A 10,072-nucleotide genomic window follows, 5' to 3' on the forward strand; every position below is an offset into this window, starting at 1 on the left:
TATGGAACTAAGCAGCAAAAGAGGGAATCACAGGTGTGAGGGCAGGCGAGACCGTCTGCTGGTGATAGTTCTCATGGAAGAGCTCAGTGGGGTTCAGATGACCAAGATCATGTTCAGGCTTAATGGGCCCAGGATGGAAGTGGCTCTACTGGGCTGAGAGGTCAGAGGTCCTGCTTATAGTCCTGATGCAGCAGGATGTGAAGAAGCCCAGGAGCAGTGGGATAAAATGGTCTGGATTAGAGACCTGGCTCTACTCTTCATAACTGTGTGACCTTGGGCAAGTGACATAACCTCTCTGGGCCATAGATTTCTCATATAAAGCAGAGATCATGGCAGTACCTACCTCACTGTATGTGTCAATAAACAACTTAGCGCAGTATCAGGCACCTAGTCAGTGCTCATACATAGCTATGATGTGCCTTGGAACAACCTGACTGACTTGTCAGGTGACCTCCTCTGGGCCTGAGGTTCCACATTGATAACAGAGGGTTAGACTAGATGACTCTCGAGGTTCCTTTCACTGTAATGTTCTTGGTTCTCAGTGTCCTGCGGTTGGAGTTTGGCAGAAGGTCTCACCACGTGCTAGGCCGCTGCAGGGTCCTTTGGTCCCCCAAGGGCACCACTGGTTTGTGCTGAGATCCAGGTCCTGAGCAAAAAGTGGACTTCCCCCAGGAGAGGGAGCCTCACATGGTGCTCCCTCCACATCTGCGCCCCTGTCCTCCCTGGACAACCCTGAGGCCTAGATGGAGTTAGCAGGACACAGGCCTGTTTTTCTAACTAACAGCTTTGTGCTGGGGCCATGCTTTTTCTCTTGTTCCTCACCTTGTTGCATGGAGAAATGTTTCTTAAAAAATCAAAGGGGTAGCCCTAACCGGTTTGGCTCAGTGGATAGAGCGTCGGCCTGTGGACTGAAGGGTCCCAGGTTCGATTCCGATCAAGGGCATGTACCTTGGTTGCGGGCATATCCCCAGTAGGGGGTGTGCAGGAAGCGGCTGATTGACGTTTTTAACTCTCTATCCCTCTCCCTTCCTCTCTGTAAAAAACCAATAAAATATATTTTTAAAAAAATCAAAGAGGTATGCATATATACATAACCCATGGATGTAGACAATAGTGTGGTGAAGGCCTGGGGCGGGGGCAGAGCAGGTTAGGAGGGGTCAATGGAAAAAAAAGGGGATGTATGTAATACTTTCGACAATAAAGATTTTAAAAAAATCAAAGGGGTTCCTGTCTTTGGGAAGCTTCTGGGGGGAACAAAGGAACTGGCTTTGAGATCAGAGTGTTGGGGGCTGCAAGGGAACTCCAGGCAGAAGGTCCCACCGCGGGGTTCTGCTGGGGCTTTAAATTCACATCCTACCACAGTCCCAGCCTCCTTCCTGACAGAAGCAAGAAGCTGGGGCGGAGCCAGCTCCGGATGGGAATCTGGAGATCTGAGAGCTGGACTCAGCCCTGCCATTCCCTTGGCCAAGCTGCTCTTGGCTCACTTTCCAAATTCGTATCTAAAAGGGACCTCAGTGAGCCTTCTGTCCTGGTCTTCCATTTTGCAGATTAAGAGAGGGAGTCTTACTCATTATTCACCAATAATTTCTCTTCTGCCTACAGTTCTGTGGGCCGTGCCCTCCTCTGCTGTGCTTCCCTTGAGTAAAGCCATCATTTCCAGTCAATTTCTCAAGATTCCTCAAGTCCCATCGTCTCCTGGGAGCTGTCCTCTGCGCTCCTCTAGCACCTGCCCAGGTCAGCCATTAGGGGCCTCCTGATCTCATGCTCCTTCTCCCTTTGGCTCCCTGCACAGAGGGATTCCATGGCTTCCCAGTGAGTTTGCTCATCTTGGGAACTTTACACACTGTTCTCCACACCTAGTTTCTCTTCCCCTGCTCCTTTCAAAGCTGGAATCCCCTCTCCTCCAGGTCTTAGCTTAATTGCCAGCTCCCTAGAGAGGCCTCCCGTGACCAGCTAACTCAAGTGTCCCAGAGAGTATATTTAATTAATGGGTGGAGTAAAAGCCTTGCAGACGCCATGGACTTATTCATCTCTTCTCAGAGTTCAGTTGCATTAACTCCCATGTCCTCTTCTCCCAAACTTGGCTCTCTTCCCTCTTTATTCACATGGCTTTTGAAGACCTAAATTTTATCTCTGCACATGGTCTCCCACCAAATCCTTTAGAATCTGCTGAGAACTCTTGTCTCGCTTAGTTATTAAGCCCCACAGCTGGGACGTCCAGTGTTGCCTTGCGCAAGAGGAAAGGACTGAGTCAGAAGACCCGGTTCCTGAGTTTAATCTCACTTCCTAGCTACACGACCTTAGGTGACCAATGAATTCTTGCGTGTCAGTCTACTCTGATGTAATGTGTAACAGTATCCGTTAAACATCAGCGTGATAGGTACTGCAGTGATCCCTTTCCTGTGTGTGTCTTGGGGTGATTCTAGGAACAAAACAAGAAACTGTGTGCGTTGTAAAACTAAAGTCTATGCAAAGGAGGTGGTGATTATTTTTGTCCTCATCTCACTATAAATTAGAGATTTTAAACTCAGGCATTTTCACAGAATGTGCAGAAGGTGACGTCATATCCCCTGATAGCCAGGAAGGCCATGGCAAAGGGCAACCAGAAGGCAGTGGTATGTATGTGGCGCTCGTCATTTCCTCAGGAACACCAGGGAAGTGCGCTCGGAGTGATGCACTGCAGCCCACGGGCCCCCCTGAAAGCGCCTTGTAACGTCTGAGAGGGAATCGAACCCCTGCTTGTGGGGGAACCCCACAGCTCCACACCCTGGGAGCACAGAGTTCTAGGTCGCCATCACTGGGAGAGTTCATCAAATGCACCCCTCCCTCTATCAAGTCCCCGAGGCATCGGGAATTGAGTAACGCCATGCAGTGAGTTCACGGTGAGGGCAGTGATGAAAAGAAAGGGTCTCTGGGGTCTAGATGGCCACTAGGTGCTTAGGAATTCCCACGGCTGATTCCCTTTTGGGAACTGCATTTGAGAGTCACGTCCCCCGTCTGCCGTAGGGGAACATTCACAAAGTGGACAGAGAAGAGCTTTCAATCGAGTGTTGTTTAGTAATGCAGAGAGGATTGGAAACACTTGAAATTGCAATTCACAGGGAGATAAACTGGGGCCTATCTTACCAAGGAACATTACACAGCAATTAGCAAAATGAGGTGAGTGTTCATGTTGTGACCTGGAAAGCTCCTTAAGACCCACTGCCTGATCGGGGTAAAGAGAAGTTGCAGCCATTACATGCAGTGCACTGTAGTTTGTGGAAACAAACCCATAAAAACCGCACCGTCTCCTTTTGGGCATACACACATATGCATTTTAAGGCATAAGAAACAGTAGGGAACACTATTCACTTAATTGATAATAGTTTTTAGCTCTAGATGGGATAGAGGTGCGGGGACTGACGAGATGTCAGGATTGGAGGAGATGGGTCTAAGCCTTAGGGACCATGTTTTTTTCATTTCATCTCTTTCCTTTTATTTTTTTTTAAATAAGGAAAATGTATCCATCAGCTCTTGTGTAATTTAAAATTAATAATAATTTAAAAAATCTGCCTTCGCCTCTGTTGAGCCCTCCTCTGTGCTGGCAGGGCTGCTTCATGACCCTTGTATGTGTCACGGTGACCAAAGGGAAGGGAAGTCCACTTTCCATTTTGATGCCGTCCAGCCACTCTGCTCCTCGGGGCTCCTTTGGCCTTTGGAGGCCTGTCCTGGGCTAGGTCCTGAGTGGGAGCACAGTGTGGCCACGGTCTAGTGTGGCAGGGTCCTCCTGTAACTACCCTGGCGAGTCAACATGCTGGAGGGGCCTGCACAGCACAGGTGACACAGACCATAAAAACAGTGAGCCTGGAGGCCCCAGTTGGAATCTCAGTCCTGTTTCCACCTTCCAGAGGGACCTTGGGCAGGTAGGTGCCTGTAGCCCCAGCCTGTGCCTTGCCCACGGCTACCACCTCCTCTCCTGGCATCTCCCCTTGCCCACCCTCTTCCAGCCACACAGGCTTCCTTTCTGTTCGCTCTGCCTCCCACACTTGCCTGGGGTGGCTGTTCCTTCTGACTTGAACCCCCTTTCCTCTGACTTCCATGTGACTGGCTCCTTCTCATGGTTCAGATCTCACCTCCAGTGAATGTTGTTTCCTAGTGAGTCCTGCTAAGCTGTCCTTCCCCCATCAGTCCCTCTCTGCCACAGTGTATTGTTTATTTCCCCCAGAGCATGGAACACCCCAGAAGTGATGTTGTACAATTCATTTGTGCACTTTTATGGGCTGTGTTGTCCACTGGAAGGTATGTGCATTAGGAGTGGACACCTGGTCTGTCCAAGGACCAAGCATGGCATCTGGCCCACAGTCCGTGCTCAGGAAAGATCGCTTGGATGAATGTGAACGGCACTTGGAGAAGGCCTCCACGCTTCCTGCCAGTCCTTACAGTCAGGGGTCAAATCCCCGAGTCAGGCAGGGTTGGACCAGGAAACAAGCCCCTGGCTCCTCTTCCCAAGTCGGACGCCATGAGGCTGAAGGTGTGGGGCCTGTTGCTTGATGCCCAGGGGCTCCAGTGTGCTCATCTCTAAGGCGAACGGATTGGAGTAGATGCTCCTTTTCAGCTCCAAGCTCTCACCAGCTATAAAATATAAATGGCTTTGGTCCACATGCTCAATCAAGATATATGCTTGAATACACTTTCTTTACTATGCTCCTGATGTCAGTCCTCCCCCCACCTTTTCCTCTGACTCATAAAAAATGGAATATAGCGCGTGTGGCAGTTTGTTCTCTGGCGCTCTGTGATACAGGCCTTTATGCAAAATTCATTATTGAATCAAAGGCTGCACTTTTCTCTCCTCATTTGTTTCTTTGCTCTCCAAACAATTTTCAGCGTTGACATCTTTATTGGTGTCTTTGGGCCCTTTAGCAGGATGCAAATGCCGTGCATCTAGTCACTGGGGCTGTGTTCGGAGTGTGACTAAGTGGGCACGTGGAACAGGATGGAATGCTCGTCCCAGCACTGCTCCTTCAGGCACATGGAGCGGGGAGAGAAGGGCGGGCTCCTGATTTGCCACCCAGCAGGAGGGAGCCCGCTCAGCGTGGTCTCTGGGGCCAGGTTCTGATTTCAGCGCTGCGCCTCCTCTTCTTTTTGCGGAGGTAACAGAGCAGGTGCCCTTGATTTGGAGGCCCAAGGCCAAAAGCACAACAAAGCCTCTTTCTTGGGAGCTCGCTGTGTGCTGTGCACCAGGCACGGTGCTGAGGACTTTGCATCCATTATCTCATTTAGCTTGAATTTTTCCAAGAGCCCTGTGAGATAGGAATTGTTATTACTCCTGTTTTTCAAATGAAGAAGCTGAGGCTTAGAGAGAGAGTAAGTAGAACATCTAAGCTCGTGTAGTGGTGGAGCTGAGATTTGAAGCCCGGTGGTCTGATGCCAGAACCTACAGTTTTCCCACAACCAATACTGTACACCATGTAGCAAAGGACATTACACATATCCCGGAGTGCTAGTGGGCTCTGCCAGGACAAGATACAGCTAATAATAGTAATCCCTAACATTCAAGTCTCTAATCAAGAATTTAAAATAGCAACCAGCATCAGAATGAATAAATGATTGTTATAAGGAAGTAAGGTCCCATTTATTTCTTCCATAAACATATAACCACTTACTGTGTGCCAGGAGAATGTATATACTTTGCTGCCATAAGTAGAGATAGCTCCTGTCCTCATGGGGCTTATGGTCATCTGATGTCTGAGAAATTAAAGTTGAGAAATTTGTATAACCTGTCCAATTCCGCCCAGCTTGCCATCAGCAGAACTGGCATTCAAACCCAACCACTGGACCCTTCAGCCACTAAACTTCCTTGCCCAATGGGAAGGTGTCTAATTTGAGTGGCTGCCTATATTATTGGTCTTTTCCCTGATCTGTGGAAATACTCAAATAATCATTCAATAAGTTGCCAAAGATTTGGATCAGTATGAGTAGTACAGAGCAGGTTTTCTTGACAGTAGCACCACTGAAATTTGGGCTGGATAATTGAAACAAAGGGACTTGAGTAATGAAAAAATCAAAACAAAACACTCATACAAAATTTTCCTTTGCTCTAAGCCAATATAGTTTTGCATACATGGGACTTATGTCATGTTGGAGGTTAGCACCTCAAAATCTCACTCAGTTAAAATCATTCTTGGAATGACTTGGAAGCCGGGAGCTAAGGGATGAGATCATAGTTTCCTCAGGTGAGTTTGAGGTTAATTGATGGGCTTAGTTTAGGGGCCATGTATGATCAATATGTGTCTTTAAACACTAGAGTGGCTCTCAGCGGGGAGAGACGCTCACACAGTGAAAGGCAAGGATTGAAGCAGGTAGCAGTTCCTTGCTCCCATCTTGTGCTAATTGAGGTCTCTCCATGGAAGGGAGTGGCAGTGGGTGACATAGGCTACTACTTCTTAACGTGTGGTCTGTGGACCAGCAGCCACTGCATCATCTGGGAGCTTGCTGGAAAATGCGAAAGTCAGGCCCTGCCTCGGTTCTACAGAATCAGAATCTGCATTTTGATAAGATTGCCAGATGGGCCCAGCTGGTGTGACTCAGTGGTTGAGCGTCAACTTATGAACCAGGAGCTCACGGTTCGATTCCCGGTCAGGGCACATGCCCAGATTATAGGCTTGATCCCTAGTGTGGGGCATGCAGGAGGCAGCCAGCCAATTGATGGTTCTCTCTTATCATTGATGTTTCTCTCTCTCTCTCTCTCTCTCTCTCTCTCTCTCTCTCTCTTTCTCTCTCTCTCTCTCTCTCTCTCTCTCTCTCTCTCTCTCTCTCTCTCTCTCTCTCTCTTCCTCTCTTCCTCTCCCTCTCCCTCTCCCATCCTCTCTGAAGTAGTAATCTATGGTATTCAAATACACTTTAAGAATTTAGAGCCAGCCTATGATTTAAATGGTTTTCTCTTATTCACTCTTACTTTTGTTGACTGTGCATACATAAGTATGTGGATAAGTTTGTTCCTCTTGTTTGTTTAACTGCTATAGGAATGTGGTTTGTGTAGGTGAGAAGCATCTGGACTTTATTATTAGGCAGAATTGATGAAGGTGGAGCTGAGGTTTGGGAATGAAGGTTGTGGAGTGTGTGTGTGTATGTGTGTGTGTGTGTGTGTGTTTCTGGTACATGTTCTCTTAAAAGTTAAACTTTAAAAAATTATTTAATGAGAGAGAGAGAGAGAGAGAGAGAGAGATATTTGTTGTTCCATTTACTTATGCACTCATTGGTTGATTCTTGTATGTGTCCTCAGTGGAGATCAAACCTGCAACCTTGGAGAACCGGGACTACGTACTAACCAACTGAGCTACCAGGCCAGGGCCTCTTATAAGTTTTAAAGGGTGAACCTACTGTATATGATTCCTTCCCTCTCATTCCCCTTTCCTCCCAACGAATGTGTGGAAAAACCTACCCCTACCAATTGTTTGAAATATGATCTTAGAGAAGTCACCTGACTTCTCACACAAAGGCCTGCTGCTTCACAGGCATGGAACAAGGAGTCGATGACTTTGGAGGAGCTTCATAAACGGTGGCCTCCTGTACAATTATAGGTTGTTATTTGTGATCACTGTATGCAGATTATTTTCTCTGCAGCTCAAATGCCCTGCCCGTGCTGCCCCCTGCTGGTGAAAGCTTTAAATTAATTTTGGTGTGGATCAAATTAAGAAAGGAGAGCCCAGCCTTGAGGATCCTTGAAGTCTATACACCTGTCCCTCCGCCCCGTGAAAAGAACCCCTGGGGCAGCATTTACCAACATTTCAGCTAATCAGAATCACTGAGAAGGTATATAAAACATTTTCAGGGTCCCTCTTTCAGGGGCTTCAGTGATTCACTGGACAGGACAAGGTCTGGGAACCTGCATTTTGATGAATCTGTCCAAGTCGGAAGTGCAGACAGGTGTGCAACCTGTTTCAGAAGCACTGGTCTGTGGCATGTTTCTCAAGGTGTGATTCTAGAACCGTCTCCTGAGTAAATGTGGGCTACAATAGAAGGATAGTGAGTGAAATGAGGGAGGGGCCAGTGCCTCCACACTGTATATTGGACAGGACACCTGGGGACTGATTTGGGCATGCCCTTTCCAGATGGACTGGCCAAAGTCCCAAGGAGCAAGATTGGCACAGAATGGGGACTCAGCTATGTCATGTAGGGAAGAGGGGAAGGGACAGAGAGAGGACATGTTTGAGTTGCTCAAGGTCACGCAGGAAAAGAATGAGACAGAGCCACTTATATTTTCCTCATCACTAAAATAGATCCATTAGACTATGAAGCCAAAAATCATAGCTGAGTCCCCAGACCTTGTAGGTGAATGAATGGATCCCCATCATCAGGCTGATGTGGTCCTTTTCCTACACATCCAAAGTCACATTCGTGGTGTGATTCTGTACATCAATGTGACCATACTGTGTGCAGGTCTCTTCGGTTTTTGCTTTGTAATATGTATTAAAGATCCTTCCTAGACTTTTCATGTAGACCGGCTTCATTCTTTTTCACTGCTGACTAAATACACCATCATTACTTGAACCCTCCCATACTGATGGGCGTTTAAGTTCCTTCCATTTCTCAGGACTTCCTGCTGTGTGGTCTGCCCAGGCCTCTGGTTGCCCAGGCGAGAGGAAAGACAGCTGAGGTGGATTGGCTGGGTGGGTAGAAGGGCTCCTCCTTCCTACCCCACTCACTGGGTCGGATGCCTGAAAACCTGAATTTCCCAGAAAGATAAGCTGGGCTGAGAGAAATTCCTTTCCCTGGGAGTGGTGGGGAGAGTCAGTCCTGGCTTGTATTTTGTGCTACACACACACACACACACACACACACACACACACACACACACACACCCTGTCCCAGCCTCTCCCCATGGAACTTAATTGTAGAACATGAACTGATTAGTGTTGGCATGTTTTGTGGAAGCACAGGGAACTGAGAGTCCTGAGTTCTAATATAGGCTTTGCCACAAAATTGCCTGAAAGTATTGAATGAATGACGTCGTCTTTATGAGACTCAGTTTCTTTACCTTTAAAATGGGTTGAGACAAGAACAATGCATAGAGGAGTGGAGAGATCACTGTCTAAGGACACATTCCTTGCTAACCTTCCAGGCTGAGGCTTTGGTTGCCTGCTCTTGACCCCGGGTTTGCTGTGGGAGCCACGAAACAGGAAACTGCCTTTTGGGAAAGAGCAGTCAGCTGTTCTGGGCGAGGTCAGAGCCAGCAGCTTGGTGACCTGTTCCTGGTTCAGCAGGTCAGCAGCCCCACCTCCGCCCTGGAGCTGCAGGACCTGTTCCTCAGCTGGCCTTTGGTGAGGGCACGTTTCCCCTTCCTCACAGAGGAAAGTCTGGGGAGCTTCTCGCCCGCAGCCTGGTCACCTGCCCCTTCTGATGGCTGCGGGCCCCTCCACCACAGACCTGCATGGGGCTCCCTGACAATATCAGGCACTAACCACTGTGGTGAAGACCATGTCAGATCGAATCCAGCAATATATAAAAAGAATAACACCTCATGAACAAGTGGGTTTATCCTGGGAATGCAAAATTAGTTCAGTATTTGACAAATCAATGTAATTAATTATATAAACAGAAAAGATAAGAAAAAAACCCTCATGATTATCCCAATATATGTAGAAAATGCATTTTAGCAAAATTCAGTATCTGTTAATAATAAAATCTCTCAAGAAACTAGAAACAACAGGGAGCTTCTTCACCCTCATAAAGGTCAAGTATGAAAATACTTAATGATGAAAGACTGCTTTCTCCCTAAGATTAGAAACAAGACAAGGATACCCATTGTTCAAAATCATGTTGAAGGAAAGAACAGGAAATAAATGGTGTACAGATTGGAAAGGAAAAAAAAATGACTTTATTTGCAGATGACAGGATTACCTACATAGTAAATCCTAAAGAATCTACAAACAATACATTACAATAGCACCCGAAACATAGAGATACGTCTAACAAAATCCATGCCGGAATCCTATGCTCACATACATAAAACATTGACAAGAGCAATCAAACTCGACCTAAATATATGGAGAGACACACTGTGTTCATGGATTGGAAGGCTCAATGTTGTCAA

This window comes from Myotis lucifugus, unplaced genomic scaffold (genome assembly GCF_000147115.1).
Source record: "Myotis lucifugus unplaced genomic scaffold, Myoluc2.0 scaffold_202, whole genome shotgun sequence".
Classification (NCBI taxonomy): domain Eukaryota; kingdom Metazoa; phylum Chordata; class Mammalia; order Chiroptera; family Vespertilionidae; genus Myotis; species Myotis lucifugus.